Source organism: Dermacentor andersoni, chromosome 9 (assembly GCF_023375885.2).
Source record: "Dermacentor andersoni chromosome 9, qqDerAnde1_hic_scaffold, whole genome shotgun sequence".
Classification (NCBI taxonomy): domain Eukaryota; kingdom Metazoa; phylum Arthropoda; class Arachnida; order Ixodida; family Ixodidae; genus Dermacentor; species Dermacentor andersoni.
In genome coordinates this window covers 97048830-97074154 of record NC_092822.1, presented here as the reverse complement: position 1 = coordinate 97074154, position 25325 = coordinate 97048830, and the positions used below count along the sequence as shown (strand labels likewise).

General features: G+C 45.8%; 1 protein-coding gene across 7 annotated transcripts in view; it reads right to left on the bottom strand.

The window, feature by feature from the left end:
- LOC129384144 (uncharacterized) overlaps positions 1-25325 on the bottom strand; it is a 285323-nt gene that overhangs the window by 219165 nt on the left and 40833 nt on the right. For all 7 annotated transcript variants that reach the window (XM_072284254.1, XM_072284258.1, XM_072284255.1 and 4 more), the window contains exons 3-4: positions 19351-19535; positions 5334-5421 (exon numbers count right to left, since the gene is read on the bottom strand). The gene's annotated coding sequence lies outside the window, so the exon portion shown is untranslated. The remainder of the gene's footprint in view (positions 1-5333; positions 5422-19350; positions 19536-25325) is intronic.

Sequence of the window (25325 nt, the reverse complement as noted above, 5' to 3'; positions counted from 1 at the left end):
AAGCGGGTGCTGGAGCACCGGTCACTCGGCAATTCGACTTAGCGGAGACATTGTGGCTGCGGTATGCCCACGGCGTTTTGTGGCCACTGGGGTTGTTCTTATCCTTTAAATCTGTTGGGCTTAGCTAAGACCATATAAACAGCTTTACTCCTGTTAGTTGAGAAACAACTTGCGTGGCCGGTAACAAGTGAAGAAGGCAAGGGAGCGCCTTCCTTTAAGGCTGCCATGCAGCCGTACCGGTGGGTGCTTGAGGGTGCGCGTAGGTTTCCAAATATTCCCAAAGAAATAACTTGAGAAATGGCACGCGGAAAGTGGCAACATAGTGAGCTGTTCAGCGTAAATATGACAGAAATAAGGAAAGAGAAGCTAGACGTTTGTTGTAAAGAAAAAGGAAAACAGAATGGCCGGTGGAACAAGGACATAAAGAAAGCGATAGATAGACGACAGAAAGCATCAAGAGAGCACAGTAAGGAAAGAAAGCTCAGTTGCTGCAAGATAACCTAAAAAAAAACAATGGGTCGTATACCACCAGAAAACATTATTTGATTCAAATGCTGAATCAAGCCACAAACAAAGGTGAAACTGACAATTGGTTGTCAAAAATACAGCAGATAAAGAATGTCCAACATGGAATATTTTGGAACTACGTAAACTTATCTGACAGGAACTCGAGAACAATATGACAATACATCCTAGACGAAGATAGGAACAAAGAGAAAAGGGTCGCGGCATCAAAGTTACACTTTGAATCCGACGTTCTTACCCCTGCCATGCCTGGCGCAAGCCTCATCTCACTGCCCCAAATCGCGGGCTTTTGAGAACACGAGATGGAAAGCAACTCAGGCAACCCGAAGTGAGCAAAAAGGATCAAACTGCAAGACGGGCAGGAATGTGTTCGCACTACTGCTAACGCTGTTGTCATATTAGTTTGTCACTGATGCCGCAGACGTTAGTTATTTACGCGCCCCTGAACCCCCCCCCCCCCCCCCCGAAGAAAGAAAGTCATCTGCAAGCCCCATGTACACGATGATTAAAATTTGAAGGCCCCTCATGCTGCTTAGACGTTGCGTAATTGTGAGTGCCTACCGGCACGTGGCGTTAATACAGCGACAAGCAGCGCGATCGTGACGACTAAGGTGCACGCAGCCATCGCACCATGCCACACAATCCTTCAGCATAAACACGGAGAAGGAATGTTCTACAAGTTGATGCCAGTCTGTTCAGCTTGATGCCACTCTATGGATTGGTCCGCTGACTTAGGCAGAGCTATCATAAGTCACTGTCTGCCTGAGCGTATTGCACAATCCGTCATCCGTCAACCTCGCACCTGCAATGACTGGAACCACCTCCCCGCATCGGTCGCTACTATTATAGACTCATCGGGGTTCAAGACTGCTGTTTTCCATGCCATCTAACAAATGTTTTATTCATTCACTTGCATTTTTTTACGCATATGTACCACTCCTTTCTGTAGCGCCTACGGGCCTTGAAAGTATTTCAAATAAATAAATAAATAAACATCAGATACCTTTTGAGTGTGCCGCTTAGCGTATATTTTGCAACATAAATATAGACAAAATATTTTTGGTTGCACGAATAATGCTTTGCATCGTATTCGCTAGAGTTTCCGGATGTACGTTGTACACATCATATTGGTGTCGTGGGCCAACTCAAAGTGTTCACAATATAGAACGGTTTCTTTTTCCATACTGAATGTAGGAAAATGGGAGATAGATCTAATTTAAACCATGAACCTTAAGGAAGAGATGAACATTACTTCTACAAGAAATTAAACTGGGCATTCTACTAGTTACTGCAATGTCGTGATCAAGTTTTCACAAGGTATATGATTGTACGTATTACAACTACAAATGGCAGCGGGAGTTTCCTCAAAGTAAAATGATTGAAAGCAAGCTTTGATGATTGCACCGGTTCCAAAATATGCGCTACAAAATTTGCACTGGTCCCTCCTCCGCTTTTTCTCAAGATGCCCTTTCACGCACCGGGGCACAAAAATGAGAGCAACGCCGAAGTATTTCGTCGCAAGAACACCTCGCAAATGATTGACATCCACAAGATACTTGAAGTGGTTGCGCCCTGCGAACGCAGCGGCTACAACTTGTAAATTGAAGTATTTCACTGGTAAGTTGATTAGTTCAAACTCAACTAGTGCCATTTCGATATTCATTCCCTTACGCCTTTCGATTTCTCGTGCAAGTAACTTCTGCCTCCGAGTAATCTAGCTCAAGAAATAGAATTGTGGTGTTTGCCTAATAAATTAATTGCGACATCTACAATAACCACCATTCGGTATAGGTTGTAGAGCATGTTAGCAGGTTAGTCAAAAGTTAAAAGGGTTAACGTCTCACTGTGTCAACGAACATTATCAAAATTTCTCTCGACATTGAAATAATTAGAGCTGGCTACTTTAGAATAGAAGTAATGTAAATAAATTGCACACTTCTATCCATAGAAGCGAGTCCACACATATGTTGGCACGTTGGCGGGGAGCTATACTGAGCTTCGGTTACATCCGAACCAAGCACACAGACCCTTGACAAAATAGGTTTTATGCAAGCAAAGCTTTTTTTAACCAAGCCTTGGCGAACCGCGAACGCTCAGCTTTTGTGGACGCGGCTGCATACGCGGGAAACAAAGCTTTCGCAGTGGCGGTTGTGGACGGCCGCGGATCCACAAGACATGCAGCCACGGTAATCGCAAGGAAGCCTGAACAGGCTGAACAGGTTGCGATCACTGCTGCGCTCACCGACGACAATCTTTGCCATATCTACAGCGACTCCATAGCCGCTATCAGAGCCTTCCAAAAGGGCACGGTCTGCGCACAGGCTCTCAGAATTGGTGCAAAGAAAGAGATAAAGAAACACGTCATATACTGGTTCCAAGCACACTTAGGGCCAAAGATCGGCGACGTCCCCAACCTTAACGAGGCGGCACACGAGGCTGCGCGCGCGCTTACAGACGGCGCTGCTTCACCCGGCCACTCGGAGAACAAAGACGCCCCCACTACATACTATGAAATCACTAAACACTACTACCTGCAACGTAGAGAGTATAGCACGCCACACAGCACGCTCACTCGAGCTCAAGCGGTTACACTCAGAATGCTACAAACAGACACATAACCTACGCAAAACAGACGACACCATTACATGCCTGAGCTCTACAAGTCTTATTAAAATAATTCCAATAGATCCCTTAAAGTATATCATTTACTCTGGCCGTGCTCGCAAGCTCACATAAACTACGAACAGGACAAGCGCAAGTTTGAAGAAGCAATCCGGAGCGAAGAACTCGCTCTCCAACTCTGGGCCATCCAGCAGGTCCACGACGCCGCCAGGAAACTCAACCTCCCGGTTCCGTCGTGGGAGACGCCCACTCCATGAGAGCCCAAAGCTCTCGTGGCCTGCAGGACCTCGAATAAAGTTGATTTCCTTCCTCATTCAGCATTCGCTCAAATGCACGAGACAAGGCTAAAGGTTGACGATAAGCAACAATTGAAGGAAATTTCGAAAACTGGAGTAAAATACCCATTTTAACGAAAACAATTGAAGGAAATTGCGAAAACTGGAGTGAAATACCCATTTTAACGAAAAATCGGAGTCTTAGAGAACGTTGTACAAGTTAGTGAATAAGTTTATGTATTATTCGTACCTGTAACAAAGATTTACCCAGATAAGGTCACTGATGTAGCCGAAAGCAGCTACACTGGCTTGCAATAAAGGGTCAAGAGCTAGATACAGCCATCTTCAAGGGGAGTAATCATTTGCAGGTGCTGATACGGTCAGTAATGTTTGGTTTACGTAAACAGAGGTGAAACACTGATCTGGGCAATTTTGAACCTAAGAGGTTTGAAAGTACTTAAACATAGGAACTGGTAATGGGTCGCCTAGATGTGTGGAGCTGTCCGTGTTACGCGGCATTTGCACCAGTGGTCACGCGAGTCTCCCAGGGTGGCTTGGGCGCAATACTGACAATATTCATTCGCCGCTAACTGATCGATTCCTTGGCTTAAAATAACGCAAGATACGTAAATATCCAATTAGCATATCCAATAGCAATCGGCGGGCAGCCATCTTCTATTCCTTTCAAAACGAGGCAATCTCCGACAATTCAGAAAAAAAATTTGTTGGCCATCCTCCTGGAAGCTAAGCAAGGCTTCCCCGCTGCACGCTTCTGGTGCGAAGCTACAGGTGTCTCCTCCCCCTCGCCTGTACGCCGGTGCAACTCCATGCGCATGCGCGAAAAAAGAGAAAGAGGCGCGCGGTTGGCTGCGCGAGTGGTGACGTCATTGCTCTCCGTCGCAGCCGAGTGCGCGCGCAGCAGTTTCTCTCCGGGTCATATGTGTAGGCCACGCATCACACGTACTTCTGAGGAGCACGCAGTTTTCGATCAGTAACGCCGCGAGCAGAACCGGGAACGAGCTCGTCTACCCCGTGCCGACGCAGCAGCACGGGCAAGAAAACAGGCTACTGCAGCCAACCGCAAGCAGCAACTGCGTGCCAAGAATCCGGCAGTCTACCAAGCCGTCGTTTTATGCACCATCGGGATTAACCCAGTGTTAAACACCGGGGCCGCACGTTTCAGCTTGCTGGTTAACCATCTGTACGAAGTGCTTCGGCAGCGATTTCTTTTTTATGGATTTTATTTTTCTTAAGTGTCTATCTGGCCATCCGCTCGCCTCCTCCTCGCGGGGTCTTCCACGCTACTGCAGCATCGAACCAACTGCGCATGCGCGAACGGTGCCCCACTCTACGGTCGCTGCTACATTTCGGGTCATCTGATGCGCTCACTTGCGTTCCGTCACGAGCAAGGCATCGGGGAGAGAGGGAGGAAGTGGGGGGGGGGGGGGGGGGGGCTGTCAACTCGAGCAGCTGCTGCGTATGGAGCGTCCGCGTGGACCCTATCTTGAGAGCGAACTGAGATGGAGACAAAAGGTCTCGCCGAGTGCTCATAGCTTCGTGTGCGCTTTGTACTCGCCGCTTAGTTCGCGCTGTAGCGACAGGCAGCCTGAAGGTCAATTCGCTCGCTGCTGCGGCGGTTTCTCATTGAGCGTGATGTTTGCCTGTGCAAGCTTGTTAATTTAGTCAATGATTGTTTAGAATCTTACGCACCGATAAAGCTACTGTCCCTACTTCGTATAGCTAGCTACTAAATTTCTATCGCAATCAGTGGTTCGCCTTTCGGGCGAAACTGCGTCATTTGTTTGTGAAAGCAGCTTCTCGAGAAAAGAACATTTTTGCGTGATTTAGTATATTTTTGAAGTGCGCTAGTTTGCTTATTGTGATGCTGAGAGGTTCAGGTGAGATACTTACCACTCTGACGTAGATAACTAATTCCCGGACCAAAAAGAAAGTCCGTAGAAGATGCACGTGCATAATACGGGCCAGTCCAGCTCTCTTCCTGCGTAGGAAGTTTGATAATTCAAATAAGCAATTATACAACATGTTGTTCACAAAAAATGTGCCAGAAAAGGCATCATTTGCACGTCCATGAATCCCACATCACATAAGCGAACCAATAAACAGTTTTCTATGTGTTCGAAGCACTTACTGTAGTTAAGTTTTCGATCCAGCAACTGATGGCTGTTCCGTGTTTCCGCTGCAGTAAGTTAATACTTCCGACGTGACATGAACGGGGCTGGTTGAATGCAGTACAAACAAGCATCGTTCGCACTGCAAGAGATTTGACTGTGCTCCTGACCTCAAAAGATGTGCCGATATCGAACGGCATCATGATCAGCTGGTACACGAAATATCAGAAGCTGAAGCTATGCGAGATTTGGAAGCGTGTAAGCTCACCGTCTAAAGGTTGTATGAATGTATGCTTTGTGGTTGGCATTGTAAAATGAAAGTGCTTTGATGTATTTTCAGGCATATAAACCACAGAATTTCATTGTTAGTCTATTGGTGGCATCAGCATCGCGTGACTTTTTTTTGCGCAGCGCTTCTGGTTCACCAACTGAGACGACTGGGGAGGAAATTCAAAATAAACCAGAAACGACAAAAAATAGAGTACACTACAATATTCATGGGACAAACAATGAATTTCCTTTCTTTAACGCTGCGAGCACGGTACTTCCTAGTCACGAACGACTTGCCCGTTATTCGCGTGACACAATGGTTTCGACAGGAAAGTAGCGAGCGCCGAGTTTTCAAGAAAGCGAAAGCAAGCGAGGTAGATGATTGTTATTGTGGGACACCATACGCCTCAAGAGGTGTCACTTTTTTTAGTGTAGGGCGCTTACATCGTTGGCACCCTCCAATTGGGAGCAAGGGTGTTTCTGCTTAAGATGAGTGTAAATTATATACATATACCGGTTGTTTCACGTAACTTGTGCCGGCGATATTAAAAACGTGGTTAGCTGCAGCTGAATAAAACCAACGGCATATGGTCTGCCAACATGTGGCGCTCCTTACAAAACTTTATTTTTACATTGCGCTTCGACAGTTAACCAACTAAGATGAATTATGCAAAATTTTTAATAGTCCCTTTAGGGACAAGTGCATTTTCTCACGTTTCAAAACGGACATTTCAAAACGATCGATCCAATTTTTTGTGACAACGTGCATGCTGCTTGGATTTTTTCTGCCGTTTGAAGAAAGCACACGATATATGAAATAAAACCACGTGACTGCACTCGTGCGCTATCGCATTGTACGCTATGTTGAGCGAGGGCGCCTGCGCTCGTAAGCCACTTTCGCTGAACCTTTTCGGTAGTCATCTAACAAAACTAATTCTCTGCACAATCTGCCAGTCCTCATTGGTCCCGATGGTCACGCCCTGAAATCACACTTGTAGTCTGCGGCCCTTCTGTTGAAAACCCAAGTTCCGGGGGACGATCACCCTCTGGACCCAGTCCCCACCAGGTTTCAATTAGGCAATTGGTCGTCACGAAGTACGTTTGAGACGGCCGTGCTAGGCGTGAAGTTCAGGTTGCCCGAGTTCCACACGGTCCTGTGCACCACTGCATGGCGTTCCTCACCGGGGCTAGACAACATCGTGCCGCTCACTCTCATGACCCTCTTCAAATTTATTCCTCCCTTCCTCCTTTTCATTTTCAATACTGCTTTTGCTTTCGGTTACTACCCTCGAGGCTGGCAGAGTGCACCACTCATTTTCATCCCCAAGCCCAACCAACTCCTTACGGACCCGACTTCCTACAGACCAATCTGCATCAAATAGATACTCGGCATAGTTTTAAAGGGAGTGTCTCCTAAATTACAGAATGTATTACTTCATCCACTTCCATGACTTTCTGCGTCCCAGCCATGTACGGCCTCACGAGTGGCCGGAGCTCGGACCGCAACAAGCGCTGAAAGCCCGTTTCACATGCCGCGAGCTCCCTGGGCTGCCAGCCGCAGCGGCCAACGAAAACACTTTTGCGCAGCAGATGCGGTGGAGCGGCGCAATTCAGAGAACGAAACTTTTCGCACTGGCCTTGTGCCTGAACAAGGGAAAACGGCAATGCCAACGAGTTTGCTATTGGCAATAGCTGGCCGCTGCGTTTACAGACTATTGAAGCCTGAATATGCAAAAAAAATGTGCCCTGGCAGCGCTAAGAGCGCGTTTGGGCGGAGTGATTCGGATTGCGCAATCGCAGCACGTGAACAGAAAAGTACAGGGTCCCTTATTATCGCTCTTAAGAGGTCAACGGCGAAAGCGTACTCTTCCTCATCTCATGATTCGTCTCTTTCTCTTTGCATCTTCTCTTTCTCTTCTTTCTTTTAGCCATTATTGCTCACTACTATGCATATTTAGTCATTTGTAATCAATTACGGTCATTACAAGCAGTCGTTACACATCTTGGTCATATAGTCATTGGTAGTCATTAAGTCATTTTTGTAATGATTATTCATTGCTGGTCATTACTAAGCAATTTCACTAATTTCTAAACAATTGTAGCCGCTACAAGTCGATAGCAATATTGGTCATTTCAGTCATTATAGTCCCTACTGCTATATAGTAAGCCTTTCTTTGTCATTTGTAATAAGTTGTGGCCATCACAAGCCGTCGTTAGACATATTGGTCATTTCGTAGTCATTCAAAGTCATTACAAGTCATGATAGTCATTTAGTCATTACTAATCATTACTAGACATTTCTAGTCATTCCTAATCAATGATAGTCATTACAAGCCGTCGTTAGACATTTCGAAGTCATCAGTAGTGATTATAAGTAATTAGTAGTAATTATTATTCATTACTAGTCATTAACCTCTACCGATCTCTATTATAACGTTATCATTCACTAACAGTCGCTATCAATCATATTTCATTCTTTAATCTCCCTTTAATCTGTCTTCATATGGTGTGATCACGCTTCGGCGCGCACACCGGCGGTCAGCTCTGCTGACACAAACACAATCATATTGTAGAAAGGCTTTCGCCTTAAAAAAAAAAAAGACGGCTCTAACCTTTCACTTATGTGCCTCTTAGTGGTACTCGCACCTCGCCATCGCAATTCTTTAGATCAACTTTAAGCGAAAGCAGCGCACGAACAGAACTCCGAAGTAATTGTTTTGCATTATTTAAACGCGCTAATTTTGTACTGCGCTATTTTCTTTCTCTTTTTTTTTATCTAATATTGGAATTCGTCCCTGGTCTCAGGAGGCGAACCTGAAGTGTTGCGCAAGAAACAAGAGTGCGACTCGATGCTCGTGCCCCTTAAAAGAAACGGCCGTGGCTTAGCTTGGTTAAGCCTGGTGATTGCGAAGCAATAGTGTGTTATTCTCGGATCAGCTGGTAGTATGGCTGTTGGAAGTCTTGGGTTATGCTAGTGTTACGGCTTACAGTGAATCATCTAAGCACCAGCACGTCCAGGTGCATCTCGGACTTGAGCACGCCGTTAGCGAACGCCCGTATCGAGCTGAAGGACAAGAGGTCCAAGTAGCGCATGACGACGTTCTCGATGCTCGACACCCGCCGAACGTCGGCGGCTGCGAGGAGGCCGCTGCTGATGTCTCGACACGCGAGGATGACTCGGGCGCCGCGCCGCGCCCCTAGTGAGAGGAGCGGGAGTTAGGCCGCCGTTGGTGGCTACCGCCTCGCCTCGCGACGGCGTGAGATGCGGCCCCGTTTTTACACAGCTGGTGTGACTTCACTCTAGGTCACGTGGTGTGACGTCACGCAGCGAGGTCACGCTAAAGGTCAATGGTGCCTACCACTGCCTCGCCACGGAACGGGCTGAATTGCGACCTAAAGTAGTATTGCTTCGCAATAAAAATCGGCAAGGACACTTCAGACTGCTTACGTGTGGGAATGCCAAAGCCTTATAGCCATTATGCGCTTTTTTTCTCTTTTCTTTTCGTGCGTTCCTTGTCCGCGCAAGCTCTCGCCTGCTTTCAAACTGCGCCTTGGTGAGGCCCAATCAAAACGCGCCAAGGGTCTCAGCGCGCTCGCTTGTCCTCGAAGGGGTTCATAATTCAAAGTATCGTTCAGCGGGGACTAATTGCACATTAAAGCTTTTAAGTGCCGAGCATTTCTCGGCAAACATTTTCCGCTTTGACCGTATCTATCTAGACGCCTACATGTTGGCATGGTACGACAATGACGAACATAAATTATAGGTCATGACATGCTTGTCATGTACGTCATGAGCCTGTACGCCTGTACGCCTTGGTGTTTTCATGATCGTTTCGTTAACTTGGTGGGCTCCCCGCCACACTCCTTCCCATAACACCGATTCTCAAAGGGCGTGGGATCTACCATTTTTTATGCATATATCCACAAGCATTATATATATGCCCCATTACCCGAAAATCTATCGGTGTAGTCGACATGACCGAACGATGGCACCAGAAAGTGCCTTGTAAAAGAATGTTTTAAAAGAATGTTTTAAAAGAATGTTTTAAAAAGTTTTGAGCAGGGTTGGAATCGGAGCCGGGTCTCTGGGGTGCAAGACAAACACGCCTCTCCGACACCATGGCGGCTCCACGAAATCGTTTGGCTAAATGTGCGCCTATATAAGAGCGTGTGTCATTAAACACGTCCCGTTGCAGCCACTGCGGCTTAGTGAGTGTGTCACTGGGCAGGTGATGGCGCAACCAATGAATGAGGAGGAGGAGGAGGTGACGCCGTCTTGAGGGCATAAGTGGAGTATGTAATCAAATAAAAGCATTAATGTCCAATGGAACACGGCTGAGCGGTCCTTCGAGTTATGAACTCTTCGCTCACAAGCGACCGTGCGAGGCGCTCGGCGCGTTTTCATTTGCCCTTCACGAGACGCAGTTAGAACGCAGCCGAGAACTTGCGCAGTCAAGGAACGCGCAGAAAGAAACATTTTACCATAGGGCATATAATCCTTTCGCATTCCAACACATAATCAGTCCAGTGTCTCTGCCAAATTTCTATTTTATATATTCATTTAAATAACTCATGACGTGGCGCCACCTCCTCCCCATTGGCGGCACCGTCACGTATGCAATGACGCAGGCAATAGGCACACCTTTACAGTGAGCGAAAACCATGGAGCCGCAATTGCTTCGGGGAAGCGTGCTGGTCTGACACCCTTCAGACCATGGCTCGATTCCCACCCAGACGGAATTTGCCAAATTTCCTTCCCAACGCCATTATTTCATTTGTTTATAGGAAGCTGTCCGAGAAATTTGATGTCAACCTGAGAATCTTGTGATGTGTTCTTACGATGTGCACCAAGGGCCATTTTTGGTGCAGTCTTTCGGTGGCGCGGTCTATGCCGATGGTTATTCGCGTAATCGACAGTTTTAGCAGAGAATTTACGGTCCGCTCAGCTCAGACCGGCGTGTCGTAAGAATTTAGATACAGCCGCTCGGCAGAACGCTACCCAGAACACGGACGCACACAAATCTCATAGCGGCAGCGGAACGTAGAACGCTACGCACGTTCAGCTAGGAACTCCATTGAGCGAAACGTCCGCGTGCGTCGAACAGAGCGCGAGCGATTCGAACTGATGTCGATCCAAGGCCAGCACGATGACAGTGAAAGAGGGGCAAATGAAGAGGCGTCTGGGCAGAAAAAAAGGCGCGCAGTGCGCTCTGCCACAGGAGCAACTAAAGCAAGCATACACGGACTTTCACACTCTGCTCAGTAATATCTACAGCACAGTGGAGCTGTAGATGTTACCAACTCCTGTTTCTGCCAAGAACATTGTGCGCGTAAACACTGTCGTGCAGCTGTGTAACCAATGCAGGGATCTGAGCGGAAGGGACGGTACACCTGAAGCTGCGTACACTGTTGCTGTTCGCTTTTAGCTCGAGCGCTGTCGAAATACGGCGCCAACGGCGTTCCTCATCACGTAGTACGAAAGCTGGCTGTCGCTTTCAATGCTTTGGCTTCCTGGCGAAAGTGGCAGAATTCTGGCAGGCGTAATTGTCAGTGTCCAGCTGTTCAAATCGGCGGTGTCTGTCGCAAGTCGCAAAGCAAGCGAAGGAGGAACGTCTGTTTCACATGATGCAATTTCCGTCGCACAGGAAGTGTGATTTCCGTCGTTTACGACGAAAATCGCAATCGCACTGCCAACCCCCCGATTTTCGGCTGCGACCAATCGGTTGGTGGTGCAGTGGCAGCGATCGCTGCGATCTTCCGTCGAAATTGCGAGGAGAGCTAATTCGCCGGTTTGTTTTGTAAAATGGCGTGTCGCCCAACAAGTGCAATGCGCGGAGACGTGGCTTGCCGAATTCGGTGCGTAGGCGAAGGGAGAATAAAAAACTTGTGCCGCAGATTCCATTCTCCCATTTCTATGCAAAGGTTGGCAACCTACGCAGCAAACGAAATCAATATTCACGCTTGCTTCGTACACCTTTGCGAGTTGCCACGAGACGACATGGCCTTTTGGTGTCTTCATGATTTTCTTTTGTTGAATAGCATACAAAAACCGCGCGTAGAGAGCAGCTTAAAGAATTTCAACGTCGGCAAGGGCAAAGGACAAGACAGCAAAGTACTCGAAGTTTCAACGTTGTGCTGAACCCGGTACCGTTCAGTTGTACTTTCTTGTCGGATTTCAAGCGTGAATTTCCCGGTGCATCTTGCAAGGTTATCTTACCTCACTTAATTAAATTTGAGACACCGAACGTGTAGGCTATCGTATTGAATTTTCTACAACATTTTCTACCCATTAACTCCGTGGCTTGAATAAGCAGCGTCATTAACTTGTTTTCAAATATTTCAAGCACGTTCAGTTGCATCTACTCTTTAGAATTAATTTTTGTTGCACAGAATCCAATAAACATTGAACATCTTGCGGAGTTTGTATCCAAACTGCACCTGTATTAACATTCGCTTTGAACGGTAATTAACATTACAGATAGTTTATTAGGTTAGGTTGGGTAAGGTTAGGTAAATTATTTGTTTGCTATAGTACAACAGTGACAACGTACCCCCTTGCACCATCATGTAAAAATCTTGCAACGACGCGAAAAGCCGGCAAACAGCCTGTTCTTGTGGAGATGAAACCGTGGAATATGACACGTTAAAGAAACGTTATTCAAGACTGTGCAGTGAAGTCGGGAAGTTAAATCCCTTCCTGTGAATCTTTGAATCGTTTAAGTACAAACGGTTCTTACACGTTAACAGCTGATCAAGTCTGCAGAAACATCCATGCCTTACATGTTTCTAGTAACAATTTCTAATAAGTTTGTGATCACATATACAATAGAGGATCAAAAAACAGCTTTTTTCAATGACAAACGTATTCCGAATTTTACCTACATGCCGACAAGAAAAATAAAATTTATTCACCTGCCACTGTGGCTGCTAACACAAGGCGAGGAATTCAATTGCCAGCCATGGCAGTCGCATTTTGATGTGAGAAAAGGTAAAAAAAGCACTTGCACTTAGATTTGGTTCACCATTTATTGAATCTTTAAACGTCCAATAGTGTTGCATAGAGGGACATGCTTATGATAAATCTATCACCAATCGAAAGCAAAGGGCACAGTTGCAAAAACAAGTATCTTTTTATACGTCGAGTGTGTAAACATTCATTGAAATAATATGTATTGTTCAACAGCACTGCCCAAATAAGCATGATCAGGCAAATACTCGATCAGGAAGCTGGCTCTACAAATGCACAAATGTCAAGACATCAATGCTCATACTACAGCATGCACACAGCGCAAGGAAAACCCTTTTCAAGACTTCTCCCTTCTGGCAGAAATAAGTCGGCCCATAAGCAGCATAAACTTTATTACAGGGCATTGTGTAACACCGCTTATAAAAGAATAGAGTGCTTTTAAGAGCAGTACATCATGCTACTCTAATAAGAGGAACAACGAGGAAGAAAATTTCTAGATAGAGCCCTTAAATTCAACAGCAGCTTTTTCAAAGACAGAAAATTCCAGGTGAGACTTGGAGGTACATTTGGCCCGCCAACCCCAACAACACAGGCATACTACAAGAAGTACTACTGTATGTGGGAAAGCTATCTTATACAGGAATGAAGAATGATGCAACAAGCTCTCGACAACACTGCAGACTTTCTTGGCCGCTTTCTGATAAGTAAGCTTGCATCAACGTCGGAAAAAAGACTAGAATCAACAACTGCCCCAGATTACACACTGTGCTCCACATAGCTGGACAAACATACCCGCAAGTCAACATCCACAAATGCTCAGCTAGTTTAAGACTGACGGCAGAGCCAGCACGTGGGTGAAACAATTATGCCATGCCTGGACGCAAATTCTACACCTGGTGAAAAGAATATTCTTGAAATAATGGGGTGTGGACACCGGATACTATGGAAAATCGCAGATGCTGTATTTGTGTCCAAGATATTGCACGGTATCAATTACCAGCAGCGCACAAGAAAGGCAACTCATCTAATACAGGCATCGGGTAATGGCAGGTCTTTCCAACTTTACCATGCTTGAAAACCTCTCTGAGAAAGAGCAAACGAAGAAGTACCTAGACAGTAGAGTTGCAGCCTGCAGCACAAGTTCTTTGCCTGAATAGCTCCGAACCTGGTACCAAAGTACTATGCCAGGTAGCATATTAGATGCAAAGACGACTGCCCCTTCCTTCAGAAACACAACTTCAGGATCAACTGAACATGAAACAGAACAGGCCCATACCGTGCAATATGGGGGAAACAATTAGGCCAGGAGACTATATGCAACTGCCAAGCACACAGAGGAGGTTGCTAATCATGAAGATGCAAGCAAACATCAGACACATATAGTACACTGATGTGGCAATAGCAGTGTAGCAGCAGTATGGCACTACATAAAATTAAACCCCATGCAAGTGAGTACCATTGCAAATACCCTACACCTAGAAAAGCTGAACTGAAAGGAATCAAAGTAGCACTTGCAGAGTAAATTTGCAGACTACAACACCCTGCACACTTGTGTGTATTCACCAGAAGCCTGCACATCACACGAGATTGTCAGGAAAATCAGGAGATTGACCCGCAATTTGCAAGCACATGGCCAAAAATTAAACAGCGGGATAGATTGTCATGCAGATATTCCAGGACAAGCGGGCTCATGAGCCCAGCAAAACTGAAAACTGGATAAGTTGGTGTGTATTCATTATTAGCTAAAGCGTAACAAATAGACAACAGACAAGAACGAAGCGCTCTGTGTGTACATATCGTTCTTGTCCATTATATTTCTGTTGCACTATAGTTAATGAATTCATGGGGCTGCACAGGAGAAGAACGATACCCCCGGCCAAAGCCTTAATTCACCCCACCCTCCCACACACACACAAATGTTGCAAGCGTGCATAGAATGAAGCAGTATCAACAGGGTGATACTAGAGACAGATGAGGGCTAACTTCCAACGAAGGTTCATTGCAAAAATGTAATATACAGTTGAGAAGAAAACAAATAGGCAGCTTTGAAGGCTACATAAAAATTTGTGCTTGACGCAAGCAAACACAAATAAAAACGCTGCAGAAAGAAAATACAGAAAAATTCCAATGCAGTAAAAAATTCATTACAATCGCCAATCGTTCATGCTAGCATCTTTTAAGAAACACTGTTCTTACCCAAATAGACAGACTGACAGCTGCTTATGCAAGCACACTCTTCCAGCAACATGCTCCAGGTCACCGCATGCGCAGTTGATCACAATTTTCTTTTTCTTTCCCAGGACTTGTATATTTATTTGTACTTACTCTCTTTCCTGTTTTTAATTAGGTTTGGTTTTATCAAGCACTAGTTTTATCAGGCTTTCTTGCTGTACTGCTTTCTGGTAACCTTTATGGTTACTTAATTTCACAACAAACCGTTTAATTGGAAGTTAGCGCACCCTGCTCTTACTGCTTCACACTGTACGCTCCTGCAACATTGGCCAAATATAAAGTTATCTAAGGTACACAGAAGCATCACAAGGGCCAATAAAGTGACTCGTTGCAGTGCAAGACAAAAATAGCTTGGCTGCAAACCGCACCGGAGAACACATATAGAATTGAACTAGAAAAACCAAGATCTAACAACCGAAAATTTAATGTACACGCCGAGGAAATGCTGGCTGACAAGCAATAAGCCGAACATACACAAGAAGGAGAAGAAACAATGTGTGTTTCCTGACAGGAAATGCATCCATTTCTAACGGAGGCCATGCTGACAAGGTTCTCCTGGTGTTTTTAGGTCTACAGCTTCCATAATTTCTCTAGGCAGCCGATCTGCACAGAATGCTAGCTTCTTCCTCTACAATGCACGCTCAGGTGTTGAGAGTAAATCGTACAGGAAGAAGCTAGCATTCTGTGCAGATCGGCTGCCTAGAGAAATTATGGAAGCTGTAGATGCAAAGACACTGGGAGAATCTTGTGTCAGCATAATCTCTTTTACACTTTCAGAGGTTAATAAAAAGAACATCAGATATACATCCGTTCGTAGCAACTGCTACGAAAAAGTATCATACGGGTTCCTCGAAAGAAAAATTCACCCTGGTCCGGGACTCGAACCCGGGACCACCGCCTTTCCGGGGCAGCCGATCTACCATTTGAGCTAACCAGACGGCTAGAAGACGGCAGGCCGAGAAGCAAAGGCAAGAGTTTGACGTAATAGTTGTGCGGAAACATACAAGGTGGAGACAAGTAGTTATTAAATGAAAAATCAGACATCCACCCGTTCGTAGCAATTGCTACAGAGGAAACCCACACGGGTTCCTCTAAAGGAAAGCCTCGCAGTTGAAAAAAAGTGCCCTGGTCCGGGACTCGAACCCGGGACCACCGCCTATTTGGGGCAGCCGCTCTTCTATCAGAGCTAACCAGGCGGTTATCACATGGCAGGACGAAGTTTAATGTCGACAACTCGAAGCAAAGGCAAGATATTGACGGAAACACGCAAAGTGGAGAGAAGTCTCGGACCCAGGACGAAGTTTCTTCAACTGCGAGGCTTTTATTTCGAAGAACCCGTATGGGTATCCTTTGTAGCAACTGCTACGAACAGGTGGATGTGTGATTTTCCCTTTAATAATTACTTCTCTCCAACTTGCGGGTTTCCACAGAACTCTTACGCCAAACTTTCAGTGACGGATGCGTTTCCTGTTGGGATCTGTATGGACACACATCAGTTCTTGCTTCTTTTTGTTTAACTTCGATTTATTGCTTGCCAACCAGCATTTACTTGGCATGTTCAATAAACTTTCATTTGTTAGTGCGCCTTATGATCGTCTTGGGCACTAGCAGGAAGGTGTTCATTCTTTTTACAGTGAAGCTGTCTCTGCCTAGGAGGGGAAACACTCGTACTCCGACCACAGAAACCCTTCTGCGGGTGTATGAGCCATTGTTTAGGGGGGTATGAGCCATTGGATTCGTCCTACGTGACGATGGGCAAATTTCTCGTTGGGTAGGCATAGAAATGCTTATGCATTCGAGTCTCGCACCAAGATGGATATTCTACAGCGAATTTCTTTCTGGAAAACCAGTATAAGTTTCTTATGCATAATCGGCTACTGCCGAGCGGACAAAATGTTTGTTTATAAGATAGTTTGCACAAGAAGAGCTTGTGTGACAATTACATCGATGTTGCACTTACAACGTTACAGATGTTTGGATTGCGACATCTGACGATCGTGGTCTGCACCACACAAGGAAAAATTAGCACAAAGCCTGCATGGCGGAAGATATCGACAAACAATGCAAGAACCATTACCGTTTCTTCCACTCAGTACAATAAGTTGCCCAGTTTTGTCTGAAAGTCAAATCATTGATTTCGATAGCAAATTATTAGGCAGCCATAAGAACTACTTGTATTATCGGTTGGGTATACTTGTAAACATACGCTTATTAACCAAATTAACGAGTATGGCATGACTCGCGCACAGACAAACAACTAATCTCACTGGATTACCGCGGGCCCTCGTTTGTAGAAACGCTGGTGTGAGGAAGAACAGCAGCACTGTTGAGCGACTGGCACTTCATGCTGCGTCTCGCTCCATTGCGAACTAAGCGCAGATAGCATAGTGCATACGGAGCTATCAACCCTCGGTATACCTACAATTTGTACCCACCACCGATCCCTTTCAAGACAGGGCCCCACGCGAGAGCGATCAGGCGCGCCGTACGCAGCTGCGCCGGGTGTAAACAACATCAACCCAAACACTCCCCCTCCCCCCCCCCTCCTGGCACCGGAGCCCTAACAGCACGCCCTCTCGGCCTTTGGCATTCGGCAATAATAAATGCACTCCGAACTGTGTGGTACCATGGCTGTGTGACCCCCCGTGCTTGCTTAGTGGCTATGGTGTTGAGCTGCTAAGCACGAGGTCGCGGTATCGAGATCATTTCGACGGGGGCAAAACGCGAAAACACATCGTGTACTTTGAATAATGCGCACGTTAAAGAACCCGAGGCGATCTAAGTTTCCGGAGTCGCCCACTACGGTGTGCCTCGTAATGAGATCGTGATTTTGGCACGTAAAACCGCATAATTCAGTTAATGGCTATGTAGAAAAACTTGGCTATACGCGTAAAGACCACCTTACAGTCCGACGCAGCGTGCGCGTGAACCAGCGTCGGCGAAGGTTGGCGATGCCAGTTTCGTCTTATTACCGCTACGCGAAAACTCACCCTTAGACGCGTGAGCATTTTATGCAAAACTAGGCGTTTTAGGATGATCAAGAAACTGCCAGGTCGCTGCAATGTGCAAGGGAACGCGCCACCGGCAGCGGCGAGACGCGGACGCGGTGAATTTTGGGTGACCGAGGCCTGTGCGGGATGGAGCCATGCATGTCGCATCTCGCGCCTGCTGTAGCTGGGGGACCCCGACGTACGCCATACACGTCGGCGCTTTCGCTGGCGTGGCGTCGCCCTGCCGAGCGTGCGCGAGCGTCAACGCTACGTCGGACTGTAAAGGGGCCTCAACAGTCCCCTGTCATGCGAATCACAGCACACTTACATCATCGCCAACAACACTAAGCATGATACGTGGGCAACGGCTGAATCGGTCTGAACGAAGTCACCTGCGTTTCCCGCGGAAAGCTAAGTTCCAAAAATTTTTCTTTAGGACCCGAATGCGTTCTACAGAATTTGTCAAAAAAGTAAGTTCAAGAATACCAAAGCGTGTCAGCTTACAAGTGCGTAACGGAGTGGCAATAACAAATGAAATTTTCGTAAAAATTTTCTAGATTGACTGAAGCTGACAAACGTGAGGTATTAGTTACGTGTCACAAAGAGTCATTCATAGAAAGTGTAAATGTCCTTTAGAGCGGCGCATGATTTATTTGTTGTCTAATTTAGATGTCCTGCGCCGCAGCTGCGACAAGTCTGGTCATCTCAGTTTCACGGTGCTTCATAAATGTAGGTAATAAAGAAAAAAATGCTGCTCTTTTTAGCGATACGAAGCGAACCAAAATATGACAGAGGCAAGTATAGTTGATGAAATAATGCGAATCAATCATGAATTGTAGTCAACGGTTTTGTTATGTAAATGTTGTGCAGAGAACGATAAGGCCGGGAATATATGCTGCAGTTCTGATATTTACAGTAAGACCGACAATACTTAAAATTACAAGATATGGTAAGACAAAGCAAGCTAAAGCCACGCCGCACTTACCCAGTGGCTGCAGTTCACACACGCAATCACCCGTATGGCACCCCACTTTAGACGGTTATGCATGATTAAGCGTCAAAGAAATCAAGATAGCTGCACTATCAGCGAGATTCCCGTAGTTAAACAGCAGGACACCCGCAAGGGAGTGCAGTGCTTCATAATCAGAAAGTGGTTTTGGCCCGTAAAACCCCATAATTTATATATATATAAGGGAGTGCATTCGCAGAAGAATGCATTGCATTAAAAACATTCTCGCCAGGACAAGCAAAAGCGAATCATAGAACTCAGACTAGAATAACCAAGCCCTTTACGAGAACGCCCTGGGAAACCTACATAACTGCCATTGCAAAGACTTTACCTGATCATACGACCAGTAGGACGAAGGCCTGTGTGGGTCTTGCAGCAGTAGATGCAGATAGTCGACGCTGATCTAGTGTCGTCCAGGCAGCGTCGACCAACGCCGGTGCAATCTCGAGCTCGACGCTGGAGCTTGGCCACGGTGCTGGAGACGCCTTGCCGACCCGTGTTCACGTTTGCCAGTTCCTGGACAAAGGAAGGACCTCATGGGCCTCGGTCCAAGTGGGAGCCCGAAGCGAGCGTGGGCCAGGAAGCTCGGCTGCCCCCACGCCCGGGACCCAATGTTCTCGCTCGTGTGCCACGCTGGCCGCGTTCTTCCGAATGCTGCCACGCGCACCTTCCACGCTCAGATCGGAACGCGCGGCACCGCCCCAAATTTCCGCTCCGTCGTCGTCGTCTCTGTGCGACTGATGCCTCGCAGAACCGAGAAAATTGTGGCATTGGTATATTCAGCCCTATTCTCGATTTGTCATTTTCCCTGCGCCTTCCGGAGTTTGTACCAATATTCCTTGCAGAATTTTCTGCAGTAGTACTGGCCCTTCGTAAGTTAAGCCGAACAATAGAATATGTAATCATTGTTACTGATTCTTTATACTTGTGTACTACACTCACCGCAACTAATGAATCTTGGGTGCTGCGAGTGTTTAAATCCTAGTACCTCAAGACTTAACTAATATCCATTTAGTCTGGCTACCTTCATATACAGGCCTAGTTCTAAATGAAACGGCTGATTCATGGGTGAAAATGTCGCTAGCTGGCCCAGCCATCCAAATTCTTCCTACATCAGCTTTAATCATAGCTCCAAGATTTGGGAGGCAAATGATAATGCGAGACTTGTCTGGGCCATCTATAATACATTCCTCGCCTTTCAAACACTTATTGAACCGCTGGAAAAGCACTCTTTGCCAATATAGAAGAATTGTAGTACCTATTAGTAGGCTTCGTTGTTCCGTACCTTTTTTAAATCTTTATTTATACAGGGCTCCTCTGGCACCCTCACCGATTTGTCATGTGTGTATGGAACATGAAACCACAGAACATTTTTTTTTTAATTTCTTGTCGGCGATTTATTAGCTTAAGAAAACGTACCCTAGAAACACCGCCCCGCCTTCTCGTATTAGATTTAACTCCTCAAAATAAGCTTTCTCTCTTTGCCTTTACGTTTGGGCATAGCGACGGAAGGCTAGCGCAGCCGTCCAAAATTTCCTCTTAGCATCGAAGAGATTTAAACTCCGAATACAAATATTTTTTGGCCTCCTCTTCTGTCACAAAAATTAACTTGAATTGTTTTTGCTTTATGGTAATAACGTAATTTTCAGTTTTATAAAATTGTGCAGGTTTGGATTACAGCTTACCCATAATAAAATTTTGACTTATTTTACAATTTAGTATGAACTATCCGATTCTTGGCCAATTCTCCAGAGTTAGTACGTGCCAGTAGATCTACATCTGCTTCTGAGCACGAGGTCTCCAGCTCCCATCCAGGGAACATCACTTAATTCGGTTGCGCCAAAATTCAACCATACCCTACTTTCCTGGACAAAAGGAATTTAGCTCGCGTGAGCGCCACCTCGTAGCGTAATAATATTAACACATTGTTCAGGCTCCCCGCGGAGATGCAGTGATGCCGTTACAATAAAATTACGCAGAACTCATCCTGCGATGGCTGTTAACGATAATGCGAATAGCAAACGAGAAATGTAGCGACAGACCACATTCCTGCAGAGGCATTTATTATCCACGTGCAGTAGCAATTTTGACACAATCATTACTTCGCCTAAATGCCACATACTGCAATGTCGAACCACTTTACTATGGCCCTAGCTTGCCAAGGTCGCGCATGAGTATAGAGGCATGACGATGATATGCATGACGTTGACGAAGTGACGGTGCAATGACTTAGCAGAACTCGATCGAGCAATCGACAAAGGCGTGAAACGACGACGGCATGATGACATTCGATATCGATTAGTGAATTAGGGAGATGTTGTGACAACTACTTGAGGGCAAGTTATGTCACGACTGTACGATGACGATGACGTGACGATCAGGGCAACCAGATGGTATGATGGTAACCGGATGAAGGAGCGGCAATGACAGCAATGTCCCCTACCAAAACCACGTGACGACGACGGTATGGCAATGCAGGCATGATAGCTTCTGTGTGACAACGACGCAATGGCAAAGATGGCATGATAGTGGCTGCATAATCACTGGTGATTGCCGACAACATAATTACGATAAAATTACGAATACGAGGTCGATGGATCGAGGACGGTGGTACGGCGACGATGGCGTGACGACTATGGGATGACAATACTGAAATGAGGACAGCCTGAGCACGATTAACAAAATTTAGTTTGTTAGACAAATATGCATTTTATTTAGACTGTAATAAATGTCTTCCTTTCTGAGTAATTTTTATGCGCAAAATATTCGTCATCATCAACACTATCATAAAAAATATGTGCGCTATGTTTCTGTTAGCGGACAGCCTTAGCGTTTCCCCGATTCGAACGCGAAGCTCACCACAAAAAACTACAGCGAGACGCTACGAAGTAAGCAGGCAGTGAGGCTGGCCCAGTTTGTGATGCACTTGCTAAAGACGGCGTTATGTGCAAGTAGTACGGTCATCTCGAGCCTGGCGCCTAATTCAGCGGTGGACATTGTGCCCAAAAAAGAAAGAAAAGAACGCGTACATGAGCGAGCATGCAGGATATAGTCACGGGTTAGTGATAGTGAAGAAAGCTGCCAAACTGGGAAAGACGAAACTAGCGTTTAATTTGGCGAACTTGTGCCCTCAAAAACAGGCTACACTCAAAGAACGGAGACAGCGGCGAACACAGTCGCGGATCGTCGAAAATCTGATCAGCGGGTCAAGCGCGTCGGCTTTTATACATCATTCGTCGAATGTTCCAGAGTAATCGCTGGGACCCGCGTGCATTCCACAAAGTTCTCCATTATTCGCTTCCCGCATACACGCAATCACATTACACAAGGTTCGTTCAGAGACAGCGGATGGAAGCATCGATAACATTCCAGGCGCGTCCTGCGCGATAACATTTGTTAGGCGGTGAAACGTGTTGCCCAATAAAGACAAACAAGTACACGTGTCCATAATCTAATACACCGCTTAATTTGAGATTACGTCTCCATATGACGAGTAGCATAGCTGCTGTACTTAACTTTGAAGCTGCATTCCGTTCTTCAAGAACACTGGCAAACCATGCGTACGATTACATAACACTTCCCAATGGTGAAATAATTCGCGGCAAACAACAGCGCAGGTAAAAAAAACTTGTCGGCATCTGTCCTACAACATGCCCCCCCCCCCCCCTTTCTATAGAGAGATTTAAACCCTGTGCTATGTACGGTTCTCCCACAGCACGGAAAAATCACGTGTATAGCGTTTAGAAGCACTTTAACGCATCATTGCAGTACAGAACAAGTGACCGCAGGGATGCGCGACCGCTATTCAGAACTTTGACATTGCAAGCCTGCAGGACGTGTATTTACAGCAATCTGGTTACATGTATTACGGCAAAATGCTTTCCAGCTAGCTTACGCGAATCGTGTGATTCCATTTCTATATAAATAAACAGTGCTGCTTTAAGGCTCACTCATACCATTGTGATCGGCTTTGTGTTAATTTACGGCGCTTGGCACTGAAAAGGAACAATAACTAACCATACATCATACCACCCTCCATAGGCGCCGACTACCGACCGGGGTTTGTGGGGTCCGAGCCCCCACCGTAGTTTTCCCGAGGGGGGGGGGGAGGCGGCTGAGATCCCACCCCCACACACACACCTTAAGTGCCATTACCAGAGCTTTGTCACCCACATTGTTTGAGGTTTCTTTTTTGTGACATGAAATTTTACTGGGGTTTTAGCTTACTGCATCACTGTTGGGGTGGACATGCACGGCTTTTACTTCATACCTTCGCTTCATTTCTGCAAATCCTGACAATAGGGGGACACGCGCAGTAGAAGCCCACTAGCGGCAGCTGCCTCATCCATATTTTCTCACTTCAACATTGTTATAAATACCCACTGTAAAGACCATGCACATACACATTAAATTTAAATATACACAAAGGACAATGTTTATTATAATTTTGAAAGAGATGGAGGCAGCAAAGTAAAAATTATTTCTAAAGGTATGGATAGCCTCGCATAAAGAATGAATATGTTGTTTTGTGTTCACCATGCTTCGAATTGCTTTTCATGCTTTATTGAAGCTGAAAAAACCTACAGACTTCAGTGACCCCTTCGGCAGACTCTTATTAATGGCCTGTGAAATGCGCGTGAATGTTGTCTCAGTATTGCTTCTCTTTCCAGTAAGCAATGCTAACGACCCATAAAAAAAAAACATTAATTTTTAACATTTATTAAGGACAGAAACATCATCAGTTGCATGCAAAGGTCATAAATATATACACGGTGTCCCAATTAGTTACATGCGCCAAGATTTAAGAAATGCGCAGTGCGTTACTCGAACAAAACCTAGTGCATATTGTTTACAGTACAGTGGAGCAGCTGCCAGTAATTTTTTCGTTCCTAAAATTTAATTAGGTAAGTGAAATGATTATATAACACGAGACGTACTATCCTAAATAAAGTGAGAGTGAGGCATTCATAGGCACAGCCAAGGGACTGGTATTTTCAGCGACGTACTAATTCCGTACAAATTCTTTTTTCGACTAATCAGTAAAGCCCGCGAAATATGGAGAATACCATGTGGTTGCGATCCCACCCGGATCATAAAGCAGCGCCCTCGAACAGGTTCCCTCTGAGTTATCCAGAACTAAATAAAGGAAATAAGGAAAAACATCGTGATCGAGCTAGTGCCTTATCTGGCGCGCCCCGGCCGAAGTAACATGTCGTGTTTGGTGTTAGTTGGAAGCAAGCTGTGATGGCTGTTCTCTTAGAGTAGATAAAGTCTACGGATGTTCTTTTTTTTTTTTGCCACAAAACCTATCACCACAAAAGCGAAGTGACAACGTCAGTGCACAGGTCTAAAGACACGTTCTGTTTCTTCCCTGTCGCCATGTCTTTCTCTAACGAGCAGAAGGTAAACATGATCCTTGGATTGGGATGTGCAAATGTCAAGAGGATGGCCGCAAACATATATATATATATATATATATATATATATATATATATGCAGTCATGGAAGTGTGGCGTTAGACCAAACGCATCGACTATCATCAAAAATTATGAAAACCTGAGGCCCACCGGCAGTTTCAAGATACAACGGAGGAAGAATGCATCTTTGAGTCCTAGCTTACGCATGGATGTTCTAGCATTTGCCTCAAACTATCATGCTAGCGTGTGGGACGTGGCCGACAAGGTATCAATACCCAGGTCATCAGTTTGGAGGATTTTAAATGACGGCCTTTCACCCGTACTACTTTAACCAGCACCAATGCTTGGAAGATCGTAACCCGTGAGTTTGCGAACTTTTTGAACAACATTATGCGCACAGGTGAAGCCAATTTTCGCAGCAACGTCCTGGTAAATTTGCATAATGCACGCCATCGGAGCGACTGCAATCCACACTGGGTAAAGCGCAATCGGCAGCAGTACCAGTAGTTGCTCAGTGTGTGGTTCGGAATTTACGCCGGTGCTATAATCGGTTCCATCTTCTTTGATGGACAGCGTTACAGGGGCGAAATCGTTGAAATAGTAGTGGATGAGGTTCTCAGCGAAGTCCCGTTGTCACGTCTTCCACTTCTGTGGTATCAGGAAGATGGAGCACCAGCACACAGCAGCCGAGCATGAAACTTGGTGAATGCGAGTTTTCATGCGCAATAGATCGGGAAGTGCCTGTAAATTGGCCGGCTAGGTCACCTGACCTCTCTCCACTCGATTCCTTTCTTTGGGGCTATGTGGAAGATCGTGCTTACATAATCAAGACGGACGTTAGATTAGTTCAAGGCAAGGATAACGGATGTCTGCCGTAGCGTTCCGACTT